This window comes from Chlorocebus sabaeus, chromosome 18, assembly GCF_047675955.1.
Source record: "Chlorocebus sabaeus isolate Y175 chromosome 18, mChlSab1.0.hap1, whole genome shotgun sequence".
Taxonomy (NCBI): Eukaryota; Metazoa; Chordata; class Mammalia; order Primates; family Cercopithecidae; genus Chlorocebus; species Chlorocebus sabaeus.
The window spans coordinates 35,244,295-35,266,375 of record NC_132921.1 but is presented as its reverse complement, the minus strand read 5'-3'; the positions used below and the strand labels follow the sequence as shown (position 1 = coordinate 35,266,375).

Genomic DNA, 22,081 nt, shown 5'->3' with positions numbered 1-22,081 from the left:
GGGTTTGAGTCTTAGCTCTACAGCTTCCTAGCTGAGTTATCTTGGGCAAGTTATTTCATCTCTTTGAGCCCCAGTTTTTTCATCTAAGAATGATGATAATAATAATATCTATCCGATAAGGTTGGTGAGAGGATGAACTGAGATAGAGCAGGAAAGTATTTGGTGCTGTGTCTAAGGCACAGCAAGTAATTCAATAAGCAGAAGCTATTGTTGTTACTAGAGATTTCTTAGTCAGAGGAGTCTGACTTTGTCATAGCCATTTTCTAATCCATGGTGTTGAGTTCACACCTCATATGTACAAAGTGTTGGTCAGGAACTCTTTGATAATGTCTGTGATCTGTACATTTCACAGGACTTCACCTCACCCTCGTAGGTTACTGGCAACCTCGCATCCCTTGAATTCCTGTTCAGGGAGAAGAGCAAGTCGTTCCTTCAGGGACTGGAGAATGACAACCTTCACAGAAACCAGAGCTAGAGACCGAGGACTCAGACTGTAGACTGGGAATAGGCGAACTACAGCCAGGGGCCAAATCCCTCCAGCCACACTAAAACAAAACAAAACAAAACAAAACAAAACAAAAGCTTTATTGAGGTACATTTGACATACAAAAAAACTGCATATATTTAATGTATACAGTTTGATGAGTTTGGATACATGCATACAGCCGTGAAACTATCACCCTAATCAAGGTAATAAACATATCCAGCACCTCCAAAAGTTTCCTTGTGCCCCTTTATTGTTTTTGTTTTTGTAGTAAGAGCATTTATCAAGATATCTACCCTCTTAATCTTTTAAGCGCACAACAGTCTGGTTACCTAGAGGCACATTGCTCTACAGCAGATCCCTAGAACTTACTCATCTGGCATAACTGAAACTTTATACCCATTGAACAGCAGTTGTTCACTTCTCTTTCCCTAGCCTGTGGGAACCACCATTCTACCCTCTGCTTCTATGAATTTGGCTATGTTAGATACCTAATATAAGTAGGATTATGCAGTATTTGTTTTTCTAGTCTGCTTATTTCACTTAGCATAATGTCCTCCAGAGTCCCCCATGTTGTCACATACAGCATGATTTTCTTCTTGTTTTTTTTTGAGACAGAGTTACCCTCTTGTCACCCAGGCTGGAGTGCAGTAGTGTAATCTCGGCTCACTGCAACCTCCGCCTCCCTGGTTCAAGCGATTCTCCTGCCTCGGCGTCCAGAGTAGCTGGGATTACAGGCGCCCATCACCATGCCTAGCTAATAGTTTTATTTTTGGTAGAGACAGGTTTCACCGTGTTAGCCAGGATGGTCTCAAACTCCTGACCTTGAGTCATCCACCCGCCTTGGCCTCCCAAAGTGCTGGGGTTACAGGCGTGAGTCACCACACCTGGCCTTCTTTTTTAATACTAGATAATATTGCATTGAAAGTATATTTGTATATTTTATTTACTTATTCAGCCATTCATGGACATTTAGGTTTTTGTCATATCTTGGCTACTATGAATAATGTCCAGCACTTATTTTTGTAAATAAAGTTTTAATGGAGCATAGCCACACCCATTCCTTTACAAATAGTCATCTACGGCTGCTTTCAGGCTACAACAGCAGAATGGAATAGCTGCTTTTAGAGACTCTCTCACAAGCAAAGTCTAAAATGTTTCCTATCTGGATGCTTGTGATAAATGCAGAATCCTGGGTCCCATCCCAGACTCTCAGAATCTAAATGCCTGAGATGTGGCCCAGGAGACTGCATTAAAACAAAAATAACAATACTCCTCCAGGTGCATCTTAAACCTATCAGAGATTTAATGTGAGACATAGAATGTGAGAATCTTTGTTCTTGATTCCTGAGGTTATATCTTATTCAAACATAAACCCCACTACATAATGTCCAGCATGCAGTGGGTGTTCAAAAGACACCTGCTTGTTACATTTTGAAAAACCTGTTACTGTCAATGTCCCAGAGCCCACTGAGATTCAAACTACCCAATCCTAAGCCTGCACACCCTGCCTCACCTATTTCTTCCTGCGGAAACTATAGTAAAGGCACACAGTCCCCCCAACTCCCTCTTTCCCTCAGCCTCCTGACCGACACTGGTGCCTCTGTGGCATGCCATGCCCCCTCTCCTCTTGGGAATATTAGGTAACAAATTGTCTTCTCAATGACAATCACCTCCTGATCTGTTGGCCTTACTACACCTCAAATTTTCTTTTATTACACTATATTTTAAAACAACACCACCACCCCTCTCTGTCTGACAGATGCCTCAGTACCTTCTCCTCATGCGTATGTTCTGCCTCTCTCTCTGCTGTTCCCCTAGGACACAAACATGCTCAGGTTGCTCCCCTGCATTTAGAACATTTTAACCTCTGCTCACTCCTATCTCTCCTGCCCTTTCCAATCAAGTTTCCCAAAGGTTTGTGTGTACTCTCTGCCTCGTCCTCCATTCAGTCATCCAGCCCCTCCAACCTCTGCTCCACCAGAACTGTCCTGGCAAAAGGCATTGATTCTTTATGGCTAAACCATATGGCACAGCTCCAACTCACTGGACCAGGCCACTGCATGTGACACCACTGTCCGCCCACTCCTCTTCACTGTCTCCTCTGTGCCCTGCCCACCCTCTCCTCTGTGCCCTGTCTGCCCTCCCCTCAGTGCCCTGCCCACCCTCTCCTTGGCACCCTGCCCACCCCCTCCTCTGCACCCTGTCCGCCCCCTCCTCTGTACCCTGCCCACTCCCTACTCTGTGCCCTGCCTGCCCTCTCCTCTGCATCCTGCCCACCCTCTCCTCTGCACTCTCTCCGCCCTCTTCTATGCGCCCTGCCAGCCCTCTCCTCTGAGCCCTGCCCAGCCTCTCCTCTGCACTCTGCGTGCCCTCTTCTCTGTGTTCTGTGCACCATCTCCTCTGTGCCCTCTGTACCCTCTCCTCTGCGCCCCGCCCTCCCTCTCCTCCGTACCCTATCTGCCCTCTCCTCTGCTCCCTGCCCACCCTTCCTCTTGACCCTCACCTCTCCTCTGTGTCCTGTCTGCCCTCTCCTCTGCAAGGTTCCTGTTGTTCTCCTAGTGCCTACCTCCCCAACCACTGCTCACACCCTCCTGCCATCTGCAGGGGCTCCACTTGCTGCTCTTCCCCAGATATGCTGCTGTTCCCCAGGCCTCTTTCTTCAGCCTTCCTCCTCTCAAATGACCATACACCATTTGGAGAATTGGATGAAAGCTGAGGACCCTCTCCCCAGAAAAATACACTAAATATACTCAAATTTCTGCATAAATATCCAGGGATTCATCAATCTCCTAAGGCCCATGCTTTGACCTTTGGGGATCCAAGAACATCTGGTTTATGCGTGTGATCACTCAGATTCCTCTGGTCACTCCAGATCTGATGTCTCCTCCTGATTTCTGGATCCTACAGTTTACCAGGAGGCTTCTCCCAGTTACCCTGTGGACATCTAAGTTCAGAATGTCCAAGGCTAGAGCCATTAGTCCCCACCAAACCCACCCCTCTTCTGGAATTCCCCCTCATGATGCTACCATTATCTGCTAAGCATTCAAGGCAAACACCTGACAGTCTTTCACCATCCTCCCTCCCTGTCGGCCCCCACATTCCGTCAGTCCCCAGGTGCTATCAACAATTCAAAACAATTCAGTTGTTGAGGTCCTCCTTAACAATTCTCAGGCTGTTCCCATTTCTAGCCCCTCTCCATTGCCCAGGTGCTTACCCTTGTCATTGCTTACCTGGATTCATACCTCTAACCACCCACACTGTAAAAAGAACAGTCATTCCAACATGCAGATCTGCCCAAAATCTCGCAACACCCCTCTCCGCCTTACCCCTTGGTCTACAGCAATGTTTTTCAAACTGTGGTCCACCTACGGATTCTCCAAAATTTGAGTCTTCTCAATAGGACGTTTAAATTTCTATTTACATATTTTAGATCATTTGGATGGCTAAAAGGCTTCTAACTCCACACCTACATTTGCTTTTGTACTCACCATCACGTTGGAACCAAGATGACCCACTTTACTTGTAGCAACTAATGAGAAATAGAAGTGAGAGTAAAATGTCAAGGCTTCATTCCCAGTCAAATGAAGACCCACATAAGAAAGAAGGCTTTGCAGAAGTTAAAATGAAAAACAATGATGGGCACCCTACCTGCCAGAGGGAAATGCAGCATTTGAAATAAATTGTGCTAGCGGTCAACACCTTATTCACGCCAAAGCAGTAGCTCAGTTTCAACAAACCAACATCATCCATTTAAGTTGTTAATCTGAATGTTGTTAGTTTTGCATTTTGTTTTTTATTTGTAAATGTGTTAAGTTTATGCATCTACACAACTGACATTTCATTTATGTTTGTCAACATATACAATGAATATGGAAAAATAATAAAAGAAACATGGGGGAGTGGGGTCATCGGGAATTATTTTTTCCTTTAAAAGAGCTCATACATTGTTTAAGGTTGAGAATGTCTGGCCTATGGGATAATATTTCTATACCATAACGTGAGCACAGGCTACCACCACCTGGCCCCTGCCTACCTCTCTGTCTACACTCATCACTCAGTTCCCGCTACCACCTGGGCTAACTCAATGCACGGGTAAAATTGTAGCTTTCCAAACACACAGCACCTCTCACTCAAAGTCAGGGACAGGGTGAGGCAAGTGAGGTACTCCACAAAATTTTAGGGGACACCAAAAAGCTCAGTAATCAATATAGGTAATATTTTAATGCAGTATATTTAAAAATCAAAATTAATCAAAACACAATGCATGATGAACAAAGTATCAGAATAGTAAAGACAGGACCTGCACTTCTTTGAGTTTTGAGTGGAATCTTGCCACTCCTTGACACTCTTTCTCCCTACCTTCTCTGCCTGGCAAAACACCCCTGACTGGATACATCTCACCTACTTGCTGAGTGGCATTGCAAATGGCACTTTACTTCTTTGATCTTTATATTCCCCATCTGCAGATGAGGATAATAATCTCACATGTAGTTTTGAGGATTAAAAGAGACACAGTGCCTGTCCCACGCCATTGCCATTGTTGGCAGTATTGTTATTGCCACAGTTATCTCCAGCATTGCCTCCCCTCTGAAGCATCGCCTCCCCTCTGAAGTCTTTCCTAACAGCCTTAACATCCCCAGGAAATTTTAAGAGAGTTTTTCCCCATGCTTTCCTTATATATTGTACACATCTCAATTACAGCAAGAGATATATTTGTTGGGAGGCTGAGGCAGGAGAGTCACACGAACCCGGGAAGCAGAGGTTGCAGTGAGCCGAGATAGCGGCATTGCACTCCAGTCCGGAAAACAGTGCAAGACTCCGTCTAAAAAAATAAATAAATAAATAACAGCTGTCATATATTATTATTTCTACATTTTTTTCCTACTGACCATAAGCTGATTGAAGTCCAAGACTGTTTTTTTAATCTTTGTTGGCTTCTGACACAGTAGCTGTTGAATAAATATTTATTGAACAAATGAGAGCATAAAATGAGATTTAGTCCAAGAACAAATTAATCTACCAAATAGCATCTCATGCGAGAACAAACCAATATCCATTGATAGATTTGACAAATATTTATGAAGCAGCAACCATATTCCATGCATTCTTCTAGGTGCTGGGGCTACAACAATGAATAAAATAAACCCAGCCCTATCTCAATAAACCCAGCATCAACAGTCTCCCAGAGGAGATGGACAATTAAAAGCAATTACAATAAAGCGGTGAAGTGCGTTCAGGGAACTGGAAGAAGTTTCATTTAGTTGGAACATCAAGTGTGTGAGGCAGATAGCAAGGACAGATGAGGCTGAAGGGAAATAAAGCCAGGCACCAGAGGGTCTTGCAAACCTTGATAAGGAATTTGGACTCTATTTCAAAAGCAACGGAGGAACACTGAATGTATATCAATAGCAAACGGAGAAAATCCCAACTTTGTTAGCTTAGCAAAGAGATAATTATATGTACCTACAATTGAAAACTGCAGTGGTCAGGGCTGGCTTTAGGTAGGGACAAAATTAGGGCCTCAGACCAAGGTGTCAGGACCTGGCCTTGCCATTTCTAAGCTCAGCTCTGCTCTCCTCCAGGAGCTGATTTTTTCCTTCAGCACCACATGGAGGCCACAGCTGCTCCAGCCTCAAGGCCTCTGAGGTTCAAGACCAGCAAGTCGGCCCAGGTGCAGTGGCTTACGCCTGTAATCCCAGCACTTAGGGAGGCCAAGGCTGGTGGATCACTTGAGATCAGGAGTTCAAGACCAGCCTGGCCAACATGGTGAAACCCTGTCTGTACCGAAAAAAAAAAAAAATACAAAAATTAGCCGGGTGTAATAGCATGTGCCTGTAATCCCAGTTACCTGGGAGGCTGAAGCAGGAGAATCACTTGAACCTGGGAGGCAAAGGTTGCAGTCAGCCGAGATTGCGCCGTTGCACACTCCAGCCTGGGCAACAGAGCAAGACTCCATCAAAAAAAAAAAAAAAAAAAAAAAAAAAAACAGCAATTCCTTTCTCAGGTTATTCAAGCTAAACCCCTGGGGTGGGCTGGGCTGGGCTTGAATTACCCATCCCTGGACAACCACTGTGGCCAGGAGAGTGAAATGAGATGACTTGTTTAAACTGAGGTGATGCAAAGTGGCAAAAACAAAATAGAAATCCATTACAGAAAGATTTTCAGCAAGGAGTGACTTTGTTATTAGATTTCTAAATTGAAAACAAACTATCAAACAACCCCACACTGCTGGGGCAATGCAGGGAAGCGGCATGGCGGAGGGGATACTGCAAGCTGGAAGGAAAGAAAGAGCCCACCCAAAGGAGCGAATGAGGAACACTGGCTGCCGGACTAGGGTAGGGGCTGTAGGCTGGGGAGAAGTGGGATTGACAGAGTATAGAGAGCTTAAACGTGGAGGCTCACAGGACCTGCATCAGTCATGGGGAGGAGAGATGGATTCTGTTTGGGTAATGTGGAGTTTGAGAAGCTTGTGGAAAGGTCCAGAAATTGATTGTATAAATGAATCTGGAGCTTTGGAGAGTGATCTGGGCTGAAGATACAGATTTGAGGGTCACCAGGATATGAAAGCCAACAAAAGCTAAGAGTGTGAATGGGATCTCCCAGGAAGAGCAGGTGGAGAGCAGAGGAAAGGGCTGACTCAGAACCACAGCCGGGACCAGTGCCGAAGGGGTAAGCAGAGGAAGAGGAGTCAAAACAGAGAAGGAGAGGCCTGAGCAATAGAAAATGAACCCGTGGAGACCAAGAGAGGAAAGGTTTGCAGGAAGGGCGCGGGGTGCACAACACCAGGGAGCACTAGAAGGCCAAGTAAGATGTGTTGAAAATAGGCCTATTGGGTTTATCCACAAAAAGACCACCGCGTCCTTGAGAAGAACAGTTTCAGGGTGATGGGTGAGTTGAGGAGTGAGTGCAAAGTGGGATCTGCTTTTACAGAAGTTGCATTCTGAAGAGGAGAAGAGAAATAAGGAGAGACTGGTGAGGGAAGCTGTTGGCATTGAGTGAAGAGGGGAGGCCAGAAATGCACAGGATTCATGTTCTCCTAGGAACAGCTGAGAAATATTGGAGGCTTTTGATGCCGCACCCCCAACTTATCTTCAGCATCATCTCCTTCTCCCTTTCTTCTTAGGAAGAAAAGAAGATTGAAACAGAAAAAGTGTATACACATCATTCTAATCCAATCTTTGTTTCTGTAGATGAGAAAAAGAAGATTGAAACAGAAAAAGTGTATACACATCATTCTAATCCAATCTTTGTTTCTGTAGATGAGAAAAAGAAGATTGAAACAGAAAAAGTGTATACACATCATTCTAATCCAATCTTTGTTTCTATAGATGAGAAAACTGAGTCCAGAATGATTAAACAATTTGTCCAAGGTTTCACAACAAATTAGTTGTATAACACAGGACTTCTGCCTTCTGATTTGTAGGCCAGGGTTTTGTCTGTTCTCCTTTGTTTGCCCTGTGTGTATAAGATCTCTTGCTGAAGGACCTCTACGGAATCCACCTGCCCAGCTGGGACTCCTGCTTGGAGAATTCTCTTCTAGTTAAGATCCCTCAAGACTTTCCCATTCTGTATCTTGAGCCCTCAATGCCCCCACTCACTACTAAATGAATGCATGCCAGCAGATCCCAGTGTCTGCCTTCATTATAATGGCACCTTCAGTGGTTTCACCATTAACCTAAGAAGTCCTCTAAAGGCAGGAACCTTAACCCCAGTTGAAGTAGATTTGGAGAAAGGTAAGACTCTTTAGTCCTTCTTAAATCCTACTGAGAGATGTGTGTGTGTGCATGCGTGCGCGTGTGCATATGCACAGGTGCTGTGTTTGGAAAGAACTGGGGTGTTCAAAGCCATACCCCAAACAAGAGTGCACAGTTTCAGTCCTCACTCAAAGGGCTTCCCTACCTGTGGAATGCTCAAGCACTTACCACACCAGCTTTCAAAGCAGATGGGTATTTACTGCGCACAAATGTTACATTGACTTTGGAATGTTCTCACATGTGCTCTTGTGGATTAATGAGCTCCTAATATTGTGATAATAATCATTTTCCATAAATATGCATAGTCAGCTTTTAAAAGTGTCATGTGCAGTAATTATTAGCTGTCTGGGTGCTAATCGCTTTGGGAAAATATTTACTTGCGTGTAAAACGGAACCTATGTTTGTTTTGCTAAACGCACTGCATCGCAGAGAGCCCAGAGCAATTACTAGCCTGATTTAAAGGATGCCAGGGAATCAGGATTGAGGGATCCTCACTCACAAGGGCTTGTGAAATGGTTGGTTGGATTTAGTTCAATAAAATTATCCTGAGAACCTACTACGTGTAAGGTATGTTAGAAAGAGCATTATATTTGGGAGGCCAAGGTGGGTGGATTGCTTGAGGCCAGGAAATCGAGACCAGCCTCACCAAGTTGGTGAAACCTCATCTCTACTAATAATACAAAAATTACCAGGTGTGGTGGCACACACCTGTAATCCCAGCTACTCAGAAGCTGAGGCAGGAGAACTGCTGAACCCGTGAGGCAGAGGTTGCAGTGAGCCGACATGGTGCCACTGCACTCCAGCCTGGGAGACAGAGTGAGACTCTGTCTCAAAAAAAAAAAAAAAAAAGAGAAAGAAAGAAGAACGGAAGGGAAGGGAAGGGGAGGGAGGGGAAGGGGAAAGGAGGGGGAGAGAGGGGGAGGCAAGGCGAGGGAAGGCAAGGCACTATCTCTGAAGCTAGAATGAACTTAAATCCTAAGCCCTTTGTGACTTTGGATGACTTATTAACTCTGAACCTCAGTGTGTTCATCTGGAAAATGGGATAATATCCACTTCCTTGTCAGGAGGTTTAAATAACATACATAGAGTACCTAGCACAAAGTCTGGCATAGTGAGGGCTTCAAAATATGTTAGCTCTTTCCTCTTCTCATACACACACTATAGGGAACACATGGATAAAGAACGCAGGACTCCCACCCTCCTGGACCCTTCCAAGCCAAGTACCCAGAGGACTGAATTCAAGGAGAGTTTGATTAAAGATGTGCTACTAATTGGTCAGGGGTGCAGAGGTAGGAAAGATATCATCTAATTAGCGGGAAATCAAGAGTGGACTCAACTATGTAAGAGAACAGTCTTTGCCCACTGGCAGGGGATACAGCATGCACGGTTTGGGAAGCCACCTACATCCATATTCTCTCCTTCAATGGGGCCTGAAACTTTCACCTTCCTCAACTCATTTCTGTGAAACATTACACTTTGCTTGCCTATCCCCTGGGGGAGCAGGGAAGGTAAGACAATAGCCCTTAATACTTCAGGGTGAATAAATGTATCCCAGTTATAGGGCAACAGGATAAAGGAGGCTGAGATTGGTAAAGGGGAGCTTTTGAAATGCACTAAAACAGGAGACAATGGGAAGAAAAATCATCTTTTTATGGGAGGCTGTCCCTACTTTTGCTTTCCCTGCTCTTTTGGGCTGGAATGGGAAGTCTGTCTTACAGACTTCTGCAAACCCATGGCCTTCTTCCTGCCTTGCTAACCTTGGGGTTTCACGAATAGGCTAAAATAACACAGGTCTACACTCATCCATTGGAAGTCTGGGTAGGATGGTGATAAGATACCTTATGTTCAACCACACTAAGGAAATGATATAAGCAAGATTGTATGGGGAAGTTTAACTGAGCCAAGAGAATGAAATACTTTAAACAACATCAAAAACTTTTATATACCTGCAGAAATGCATGGGTAGTTATTCCAAATTATCTGGTTTTTACAGGTTTGCACCATGGCAGGTCCCCCAAAGAATCAGAACCCTTTATGGATTTGCTTGGGCTTGCTGGGTACTGATGTGACTAAGAAAGGGATATGATGTAATGGAAAGGACATCAAATTCTTGTGAATGTGAACATTCTGGTAAATATTATTTTGGGCTAATAGTGACATTGTGTGCACAGGTGCACCAGGGATCATAGGGGATTTCCTAGCACTTAGTGTGCTTCTAGTTTTAGATAACCCCCTCCTTTATTCCCTGACCCCTTGTATTTTCCTCATCTTCCTCTTTCCAGACCTCTGTCCTCCCCATTTTGTTTACCCGTGGGCTGGAGTTTGTGTCTTTGCCATTGTCTGGTTCCTAGAGTCCCAGGCTTTGGGAGGCCAGCTCCAGGTGGTGTCCTCCCTGCCTCTCCATCTTGTAATGAGATGTAATATTTACTTGTAACATAGGATCATTTGGAATGGGAGTTCTGAGGAGGTGAGAGTGAGAGCTTTGCTGTTGACTGACTTGAATCACAGTTTCTCCTCAAGCCGTAGGCTCCAGAGCTTCCTAACATAGTAAAATGTCAAGAGCAGACAGGGGAGATATTAGTGTCTTTCTACCTCTCATTAAAGGTGTTTTAACCTAGATTGAGCGATTGATTGATTGATTTAGGTGAACTAAGGCACAGATGAAAATAGTCCTTCTACATTTCCTTCAAACTTATTTTCTGATTCAAAGTTTTTCTTATCCAGATCATTTCCTCCACTTGCAATGTGGCCCTGCCCCAGGAGACCAGGATTCCAGATGGGAAGCAGAGGTGTGACCTCAGCAGTTCAGCCAGTTGGGCCTCTGTTTTCTCATCTGTAAAGCAAGAGGTTTGGCAATTACTCAGGCTCTTTTGCTTTCAGGAAACACATCTACTCTGTTAATTCACATAAGAAAATATTTTGCTTCTGATTTAAGATGGCAATCTGAGCACATATATTTATTTCCCTGCTCACCTGAAATCTCACTGAAATTAAAGTGTAGAAGAATAAAAAGAAACAAACCTATAACAAGGAAGAAATGAGATGAGTGGAGGCAGGGGTGACAAGTAAGAAAGTTCAGTAAGTTTTTAGAAGACATAAAGTGGATGGGGCATGTTGACTTACAGGTAATAATACTATAAAGAGACTGAAGGAACAAATTCTAGCTGGCCTAGGAAGACTGACAGTGACAGCAAGAATGAGAATTTGGGTTGAAAACTGGGAGATTGATTGAAAATCTATACCTAGAATATAAACACCAAGGAGTACCACTTGGCAGCCCTTCTCTCCATATTTCCCACCACCTCCATCTTGCCCCCTGAGTGGGTGGTCCAGTAAGAACCTTTATGCCAAAAAATGTAGCTGCTCCTTTCTACAAACATTGAATGAACTGACTGGAGACTACCAAGGTTTCAGGCATGCTTGTAAGGACCACAGGGTAAAACTGCTCTGCCACTGTGTGTGTGTGTGCACGCACATGCACATATCTGAGATGGGTGGCCTGATTGATGTGTTGCATCTCATGCATTTTAAATTAAAGTATGCCTGCTGAGTGGACATACTAAGGAGCTCCAAGGCACACGTCCCACTCAAGGGAGAGATGTTGGGAGTGAGAATAAGAGACCTATGCCTAGCAAGGGAATCCCATACCAATCTTCCCTCTATAATATGAGTGGATGGCCCAGAAGCACCAGGCCAACAAGAAGGATCACCAGTGTGGATAAGGAAAAGAAAGCAAAAACACTGGTTCCCTGAGAAAACCAACATGATTCAGAAAACTTTTAACTTTTTCAATTTAAAAAAGGATCAGGGGAATTTGAGAGTACACTGTATTTATTTAACAAGAATAGAGTGCTATAAAAAAGGAAGAACATTTTTTAAAAAAAGAAAGAAAGAAAAGATGTCTTAGGAAGGTAAATAACGTCATTTGTGTATTTTTAAAAAGTAGAAAGTCAGCCACAAAATAAATCACACTAAGGAAATTTCTCAGAATGTAGATTCTCGCTCTCCCCAAAAGAAACACAGAGATAGAAAATATTAACAAAATAATAAGAGACTTAGAGGACTAATCCAGGAGTTCCAATATCTGACTAATAAGTGTCTCAGAAAAACACAACACAGAATGTGGAGGAGAGAAAATTATCAGAGAGATAATACAAGACAATTTTCCAGAACTGAAGCAGAATACCTGTGTTCAGACCACAGCTCAGAACACTGAATGAAAAAAGACACCTACTTATATGTGTGGAATTTCAGAACACCCAGGACAAGAAAACATTCTGAGAGCTTATAGAAGAGAGAAAACAAAGGCAGTAGACTCAAATGCCACTGTATGTGGAGAGACATTAGAGCAAGGTAGACAATGTCCAGAAGGTAAATAATTTCAAATCTAAAGTTTTATACTCAACATCTATCAATTCATGGGGAGGGCAGAATAAAGACATTTCCAGACAAGCAAGGACTTGGAAAACCTACTGTGTTAGGCCATTCTTACATTATGACAAACACCTGAGACTAGGTAATTTATAAAGAAAAGAGGTTTAATTGGCTTACAGTTCTGCAGGCTGTACAAAAAGCATAACGTGGACATCTGCCCTCAGGAAGCTTCTAATCATGGTGGAAGGCAAGGGGGAAGCAGGCACAACACATGGCAAGAGAGAGAGAGAGCGAGCGAGAGAGAGAGAGAGAGAGAGAGATGCCACACACTTTTAAATAACCAGATCTCACAAGAATTCACTATAAAAAACAACACCAAGCCATGAGGGATTCACGCCCGTGACCCAAACACCTCCCACCAGGCCCTGCCTCCAGCATTGGGGATTACAATTCAACATGAGATTTGAGCAGGGACACATATCACAACTATATTACCTGCCTTCCAAATATCCTTTCTAAAGAGGTTCCTTAAAAATGAAAAATTGTAGCTTGAGGTTGTATTCAAACACAAACAGTGAAATAAACCTAGAGAGGGAAAAGTGTGGTGTCCAGGGAACAGGGGTTGGAACCCTCCACCTCCAGAAGATGGCTGAATAGCAACTGAGAGGACCAGTTTTCAGGCCAGAGTAGCTCCTGGGATGGAAACCTGGGGGTAAGGTGGAGAAATAGATTGCCATAGATTGTATAATTAAGAATAGTTTTAGTGGTCAAGAATATAAGAAAGCCATGTTTTATCATAAAAATGAAAGATAGCAATTAGAAACTTCAGGGAAAGCTGTACCAGACAGTAAAGCTGCAAATGAGAAGTAATATAACATGCAGCACAATTTTAATGCACTGATGGAGAATCCATGTGATCTCAACATAAGCCAAGAGAAACATAATCCTGGGCCCTCTTTGGCCCAGCAGAGTATACAGTCATAATGATGTAAATGCTGTTTTCCACTTCAGTGATAGCTTTCAGCTACGTGGAAGGCTGGGTTGAGTCTGTGGGCAGGATGGAAATGTTGACACCCCTGACAATGTGTGTTACTCAGGATATCTCAACCATTCTATTCAACAACCCTAAACTCTCAGTGACATCATCATAAGGGTGGATTTCTTTCTCATGTCACAGTAAATGAGGGAAATCAAAATGAGGAGGTGAGATGGTGTTTCTGCTCCATGTAGTGACCCAAGGATCCAGGATCCTTCCCCATCAGAAGATGTTGTCATTTTTAGGTCTCCAAGTCCTCCACCAAATTGTCCACTTTCTTCCTGCAGACTAGAAAAGAGAATGTGTGGGAGACTACCCAGGAGGTTTTAGAAACCAAACCAGGAAACGGCACATGTACCTCACCCTAGGTTCCATTGCCCAGACTCAATTACATGGCCTTAACCAGCTGCAGGGAGGCTGGAAAATGCAGCTTAGTTGTGTGTCCAAGAGGAAAAGAAAACGGGTTCAGTTTCACTCTACTACATGATGCAAAAGTAAAAGCACCAGAGAGAGAGAACTAGGGAGAAAAGTTGGGGCCTTCATATCTGCATCTTACACAGTCACATTAAGGAAATGTCACACAATCACAGTGTGACACAGGCCAAAAGACTTTGTGAATATGAAAGCAATAGAAATAGATGTCTAACTACATTATTTAAAGTTAAAAGGATTGCCAACAAGAGAACCAAAAATAATCCTATAACTTAAGAGATCTATCAACAAAGGGCCTTGTTATGGGTTGACTTGCATACTCCAAAAAAGACATGTTCAAACCCTGACATCCAGTACCTGTGAATGGGACCTTATTAGAAATAGGGTTTTTGCAGATATAATAAAGTTAAGGTGAGATTTTTAGAGTAGACGCCTTTCCTCCACAGAAGAGAAGACAGGGACACACCTGGAGAAGATGGCCATGTGATGAAAAAAGAAGAGATCAGAGTGATGTATCTATTAACCAGAGAATGACAAGGATTGCCAGCAAACACCAGAATCCAGAAAAGGCTGAAAGAATTCTCCCATACAGGTTTCAGCAAGAGCATGACCTTACCAACAACTTTCAGACTAATGGCCTCCAGAACTGTGAGACAACATATTTGTGACTCATATCATGAACCCGGTTCATGATACTTTCTCACAGCAACCCCAGGGCATGGACCCAGGCCCATTCTCACCTATACAGAGCTGAAGGTAAGTTGCCAGGAATAAATGCCAGGAAAGCCTGGGTGTGGCAGTTCATGCCTGTAATCCCAAGACTTTGGGAGGCCAAGACAGGTGGACCACTTGAGCTCCACCTGCACCAGCCTAGGCAACATGGTGAAATGCCATCTCTACAAAAAATACAAAAATTAGCTGGGTATGGTGGCATGCTCCTGTCCCAACTACTCAGGAAGCTAAGGAGAAAGAATCACTTGGGCCTGGGAAGTTGAGGCTGCAGTGAGCCATGATCACACCACTGCACTCCAGCCTGGGTGACAGAGTGAGACCCTGTCTCAAAACAAAACAAAAACACGAAAGCCAGGAAAGCCCCTGGCCTGGATGGAGCAGGAGGTGATGTTGGTTAGAGTCTTGCAAAGGAGACATTCAATAAGGAAGAGGTGAAGTCATGGAGGGTTTGATGGTTAATTTTATGTGTCAACTTGACTGGGCTAAGGGATACCCAGAGGCTGGTAACACGGGGTGTGTTTCTGGGCGTGTCTGTGAGGGTGTTTCCAGAAGAAAGCAGCATTTGAATCAGTGGACTGAGTCAAGAAGATCTGCCCTCACCAGTGTGGGTGGTTATCATCCAATTCACTGAGGGCTTGAATGGAACAAAAAGGCAGAGGAAAGAAGAATTTGCCCTCTCTGTTTGAGCTGGACTATCCATCTTCTCTTGTCCTTGGACATTGGCACTCCTGGTTCTTGGGCCTTTAGACACAGATGGGGATTTACACCACTGGCTCTTCCAGCTTTCAGGCCTTCAGATTTGGACTAGAACTACATGAGCTGCTTTTCTGGGTCTCCAACTTACATACAGTACATTGTGGGACTCCTCAGCCTCCATAATCACATGGACCAATTCCTTATAATAAATCCCTCCCTACATATGTATCTATATCCTATTCATTGTGTTTCTTTGGATAACCCTGACTAACACAGAGGGATCTAAACCTGATCTCACCAGCAGTGTGGAACCACTGGGAGGCTCTTCCCCGCATGGACCTGGTATCTGCCATAGCTCACTCCCTTTCTCCCTGTTTCCATGTGACCAGGTCTTTAAGCCTTGACATTAAAGACTTAAAGAGACAAGAGTTGACTCCTTCTCCTCTGGCATTCAACAGCCAGCATTGCAAACTTTTAGAAAATAGAGGAGCCCCAGGGAAATCTAATAACAGCCCTACTTAAGAGCACTCGACAATTATTACCTCCAACTGTGAGAGAGGCTGAGTAATTAAAAAGGGTTCTTTATTTTGATTAAAAAGATTCCTTTTAGTGTTTCTGAATCTTTAGTGAAAGCCCAGAACTCTATTTTTAGCCACAAAACAAGATATGTGGCCGGGGGCAGAGGTGTAATTTAAAACATGGGATGAGCATTTGTAACCTGAAAAATGAGCACGCGCCCCCAGTGGCCCCCAGACTGAGCCCAATCCCACCCAATGGCTTTCAGGAGGCACAGCAGCATGGCAGCATCAACCCTGCCACATGGATTAATAGGAGGCCCAAATTAATTGGTTTTAATCACTATAAATTTCCTTCCCAATAAAATTTCAAGAATTTCCAATCATGCTGATTTATATGTGTAATTAGAAATCCATTCACAGATGTCACACTGCTAGGTGGTGGGGAGTATCAGCCCCAGCTTAACTCCAGCTTGAGGCGTGAGCAATGAAAAATGATGAAGAGAAACTTGGCAGGAAGCTGGGACAGGGAGCATGCCATGCCCCCTGGAAAGTGTCTGCCCCTAAGGTCACATGGGGGCTGCTTCCCGCCAGGCACAGATTTTGCCTTATCTAGCCCCCAATCCCTCCCCTGCCCTTAGTCTAGATACGAGTAGATCAAAGGGGTTTTGCATGTACCAAACAGACAGGCTTGACTAAGATAAGAATGGTGAGTGACACTACACCACTGCACCCAGCCTCCCATCTGTCCAGAGTAGCAATGGACAGAACTATGGGATTCTAGAGCCACAGGAAGAGGGACACCACCCTGCCAACTTCCCACTTCCAACAGGCAGATTTGTTGCTTTCAAATTACCCACATCCCAGGTTATCTAATCCGGGGTGTCTGTAGACAAGATGACAGGACTTTCAACTCCTGCTTGCTTGCTTTCTTCATCAGCTGCTATCCTCCCTCCGCAAATGACTCAGTGTTGCAGCAGGAAAAGAAAGGGCAGAAAAGTTTGCATTTCAGGCGTGAAAAGGATTTCAAATCAGCAAGCAAAGAAGTCCTCCTCTCCCTACAGTGATGAAGAGGAACAGGAAAGTCTATAGATGAACAAAGATACACCAAGAGTTTTATGTCAGGACTTTCACAGTATAAAGACTCTACAGGTGGAAAGAAGGAGACTGCGGAACTCTGGATGGAGGAGTCAGAGGAACAGCAGTTATCATAGGTCATGTGGACTCAGGGCTCTAGAACTTGCAGGGAGAATCAGGCACAGAGTGAGGTCCCAGTGGAAAAGATTAATTCTAACCAATTAGGCAGCAAGGGCGAGAGAGCACTCAGTCTAGGGGACTGAGTGTCAGAGAGCAGGGAGAAACTGAAGTTAGGTGCACCACACAGGAAGTCTGGGCCCCAGCCAGGAGTGGGCAAAACTCAGTCCTGAGCCAAGCACGTCTGAGCTGGGCTTCCCAGGTGTCCTGTCTTGAACCTCACAGTTAGTGTCAGAAGGGAAGCAAAGGTGAGATTGCAGAATGCAGTCAGGACACCTGGGGTTGAGCCCAAGCTCAGTATTGTTGGCCCTGTGGCCTTGAATGAACTCCCTGGCCTCATCTGTCTGCTGTAGCTCAGACTTCTCAGATGATGATAGCCCTTCCATCATCTCAAAACCATCACCAGTACAGTGAACACTGCTTCATCTCAACATTACCGACTACAGAGATGGTAAGTGAGACTCAGAGTGGCTATGTCACTTCTCAAGGTCACCTAGTTAGTAAAGAGAGGAGAAAGGAAGGATATAGACATTTATTGAATAGCTACTATGTGCCAGGTGCTTTTTGTGGATTATCTTCACTATAACCCTAAAAGAATCAAAAAAAAAATGAGGCTTGGATAAATTAAACATTAAATTGCTTGCTCAAAGCCACATGAGCATCAGAGGTGGAGCCAATACAGGGCTAAACGTGGAGTCACTTTGTCAGCTTAGCTCTGATTTTAGTGTCCAGGGAAAGGGGCTTGATGACGGGTTGGGTTTTTGAACATATAAGAAGAGTTGTATCATGATGCAGTCAGTACTCAAGGGAAGACGTGAGAGGCTGTTCAGTAGGCAGCTGGAGGTTGTTAGGCCCTAGGAAGGTATTGCAAGGTCAGAAAGTCAATAAGAAATACCCTACTTGTCCCGTCAATTTCTGAATTGACTGAGAAATAAGACGCAAGAGTCAGACAGAGGGAATCCAAAGTAACAGCTGTATTGATAAGGCTGCCTTGGGAAATATGGTTTGAGCTTCCTGATACTTGACTCCTGAATTAGACACATAGCCTCTCCCCGATAGCAGCAGAGCCTGCCTCTAGAAATTCACCACATGGAGGAACAGATTAGACTGCCCCATCAAGGAAGTAGCAGAGCCACAGGCTAGAGCAGCCCCACACACTGAGATCCTTTCCCCAATACTTCCCAAATGGTGGCCCAGGTAGGAACTGTAGAACGGCTCCCCCTACAAAGTGGACAGCTCACTAACCAAAGGGAAGAGGGCCTAGGTAGCACTGAGGTCAAACGTGCTTAGACTAAACCCTGTCTGCTTTCCATGAAGATCTCCCAGCTTCTTCATGGGCTGCAGAAGCAACCACCCGGGCCTGGGCACAATAGCTCTGTAATACACCCCGCCCCCAACCCCACCTCAAACACATACAGACATACTCAGAATTATTTTCAATAGTGTTCTTATCCTCAAAAGTGATTGGTTGGTTTGCCCCCTCAGCCCGCCTCCCCTCGAAGAGAGAAGAAGATCATCTTTGCTCTAGCCTGATCCTTTAATGCGCCTAAAAGCTGTTGCTTCTGTCTAAAGCAGACCCAGACCCTGAGCAGGGAATAGGTGGAGAGGTCTTAATGGGGATTAGAGTCTGCCCAGGCAATGACAGAACGGGGTCCTAAGAGGAGATTTTAGAGGTTGGGCAATTTTTAAGGGCTTAAATGTTTCATAATGCAGGCTCAGTTGCATTTATGCATGTTAGGGCCTCAACAGCAATGCACCATCCAGGGCATAATGGATGTTGCAAGATTTGATTTTAGTAGTTTAAAAATATCCAAGTAGTCTGCAGGCTAATGGCCATTGGACAGACTCATTAGGATATCAATAATCATTCGGCATTCTGAAATCCTTTTAATGCTCTGGGACAGCAAGGAATGAAGTAAGGGAAGGGAAGAAGGTCACGGGGAACTTGTGGGGTCACTTAAACAAGTGAAAGCAGTGAATGAAACAGAGGCTTCCAAAGCCTGGGTGAGTTCTCTGCCACCACCCACAGCCTGGTTTAAACAGAAAGTCTGGTGGGGCCTCATTGTAACTGATCAGGGAAGAGATGTTGAGAGAGAAGCTTAAACAAAGCCTCCCACAGCCCATTACAGACCAGCAGTTGAAATGAGTGCTGCCTAAATCTCACAACCCATTCTCCACAGTGTGGCTTATACATTCTCACCTCCTGGTCTTGGCTCACTACCTTACCTGGTACAGTAATTGCCTCCAAATAGATGACTTCTGCCTATCCTTCAGATTCCTACCTCTGCCTTCCCCAGATCCCCAGGCCACAGATCTTTCCTGTTGGTGGCCTTCTCCAGCCCACAACGTTATACCATTAACCGTGTCTTAGAGGCATCACCTCCTCTGAACTGTGAGCTCCTGGTGGGCAGCAGTACCTGCCACATCCAGGTGCTCCGTTAGGCTTAAAATGGCAGTTCTCATACTCTCTGTTGTTGCTTTGGCCACAGAAACTCTTTGCTTGTTGGGCAAGGCTTTCGCACATGTGCACAAATGACCACAGACACAAAGTACCACATGGACTCAGAGGGTTTACAGGCCTGCTAAAACTCATCATGGTTCCTTCCCAGATCCCTAGGGATGAAGCTCTGGATGGAGGAAGAAGACTTTTCAGCCTGGGTAGTTCATTGCAAAGCTCTTCTATTCAAATAGGAGACACAGAGATTTCTTATGTTCATCAGCCACAGACCCAAGGGGCAGGGAAATGTCATCAGTTTCTGATTTTGTACCTTTGGGGCCCAAAGAACCTTAGGAAGGAAGGAGCTCTGAATATCCTCAAAGATGGGATACTCAAATGTCAAAAATGCTTTTAAAGTCCTTTTGGAAAATGTCCCCTCTCCATGTAGCACTAAGGGGCAGGGGCCACCAAGGTCTAGTCTTGGTCAGAATGGAGCTGTCTCCACCCCTCTGCATCCTGTTCACTGCCACCCAGATGACAGCCTGGCTGGGGTCACAGCTCTCAGATGACCTGGACAGGCCATGGAGGAGCACAGGAGGGGGTGGGAGGTGTTCTGGACATATTCTCTGGCCCAACAACCTTGCTGAGGACAGGACTGCTATGCTACTGAGCTTTGTCAGTTTGGCCCGCCATGGTGCCCAGTGCTTGCTGGGACATCACTGTGCTGGAAGAATAGCATCTAAGACACTAGCCTGACATCTTGTCACCACTTCAGACTGCCAGCCATTCTCCCTATTTCAACTCTACAACAACCTCACTAAGCGTGGACCAGATCTCAGAGTTTCCCCTCTACAGGTCAGGAAAATTGAGGCACTGAACAAGACAAAAGGCAGCCATGAATGAAACTTGAAATCTCCATTATTGCTGTAAGAGAGACCTAGACTGCCTGATTTTCCCACTCTTATAAGCTTTGCTCCATTCCTCCCTTAGAACTAACCAACATTTCCTCCTTTAGAAGATAGTCCCTAGTGAGCTGTACCCAGCCCATCACCATTCACTCATTCACTCACTCTATATTTATTGAGCACCTTTCATGTCCTGCTCAACCCCTGTCTTCACAATGTCTGTGTGAGGGCTACAGTGTCTGTTTCCCATGTAAGCTTTGTTTCCATGGTTTCTAAAGGTAACCTCCCCATCTTAGATTATGTATTTCCTGGTAAGTAGTCTCATCCCTAGGCACTTATTACTTCTATTTCTCATGAGACAAACTTTGAGCACCTACTGTGTTACCAAGATAAATAAGACAAAAGGCCTTCCCTTAAAGAACTCAGTCTGGGCCAGGCGCAGTGGCTCACACCTGTAATCTCAGCATTTTGGGAAGCCAAAGCAGGCGGATCACCTGAGGTCAGGAGTTCGAGACCAGCCTGGCCAACATGATGAAACCCCATCTCTACTAAAAATACAAAAATTAGCCGGGTATAGTGGCAGGAACCTGTAATCCCAGCTATGCGGGAGGCTGAGACAGGAGAATCACTTGAACCAGGGAGGTGAAAGTTGCAGTAAGCCAAGATCTCGCCATTGCACACTAGCCTAGGTGACAAGGGTGAAACTCCATCTCAAAAAAAAAAAAAAAAGAACTCAGTCTGAGGCCAGGTGCCATGGCTAATGCCTGTAATCTCAGCACTTATAGAGACTGACGCAGGAGGATTGCTTAAGGCCAGAAGTTTGAAACCAGTCTGGGCCATAAACAGAGACCCATGTCTCTACATAAAAATTTAAAAATTAGCCAACTGCGCTGGTGTGTGCCTGTAGTCCCAGCTATTCAGGAGGCTGAGCTGGGAGGATCACTTGAGCCCAGGAGTTAGAGGCTATAATGAGCCACAATGACATCACTGCCCTCCAGCCTGGGCAACAGAGCAAGATCCTGTTTCAAAAAAAAAAAAAAAACTCTCACAGTCTGGAGCGGTGTTGGAGACATGAAAGAGCCATGACAGGAAAGAGAATACCCCCAGACAGGGGGTCTCAGGAAGGCTTCCCAGAGGAGGAGACACCTGGGCTGTGTTGAAAGATAGACAAAAATTTCCCAGTCATAAGGGATGGAGTTTCCCAGGCAGAGGGAGCAGTACAGGAGCAAGCCAGGAAGAAGAGAAGCACCATGACATTGGGGGACTACTGGCTGGAGCTTGGGTTTCTAGGCAGGGAGTGGTGAGAGCTGAGCTTGGGGCAGAAGGCAGGGGTCAGATACTTGATTTCGGGGATGGATACAGCAGTGCCCAAAACAGATAGTGTCTGCCCTCCCGGAATCTTCATCCTAGTAGGTAGAGAAAGTACATTAAAACACATACACTAATAAATACAAAATAC

General features: G+C 44.8%; 1 long non-coding RNA gene across 1 annotated transcript in view; it reads left to right on the top strand.

The window, feature by feature from the left end:
- Nucleotides 1–718, top strand: part of LOC119618466 (uncharacterized) — a 288,797-nt gene extending 288,079 nt beyond the window's left edge. The window contains exon 5 of the long non-coding RNA XR_005234760.2: nucleotides 353–718. This is a non-coding gene — a long non-coding RNA (uncharacterized lncRNA). The remainder of the gene's footprint in view (nucleotides 1–352) is intronic.
- The last annotated feature ends 21,363 nt before the right edge of the window (nucleotides 719–22,081 follow it).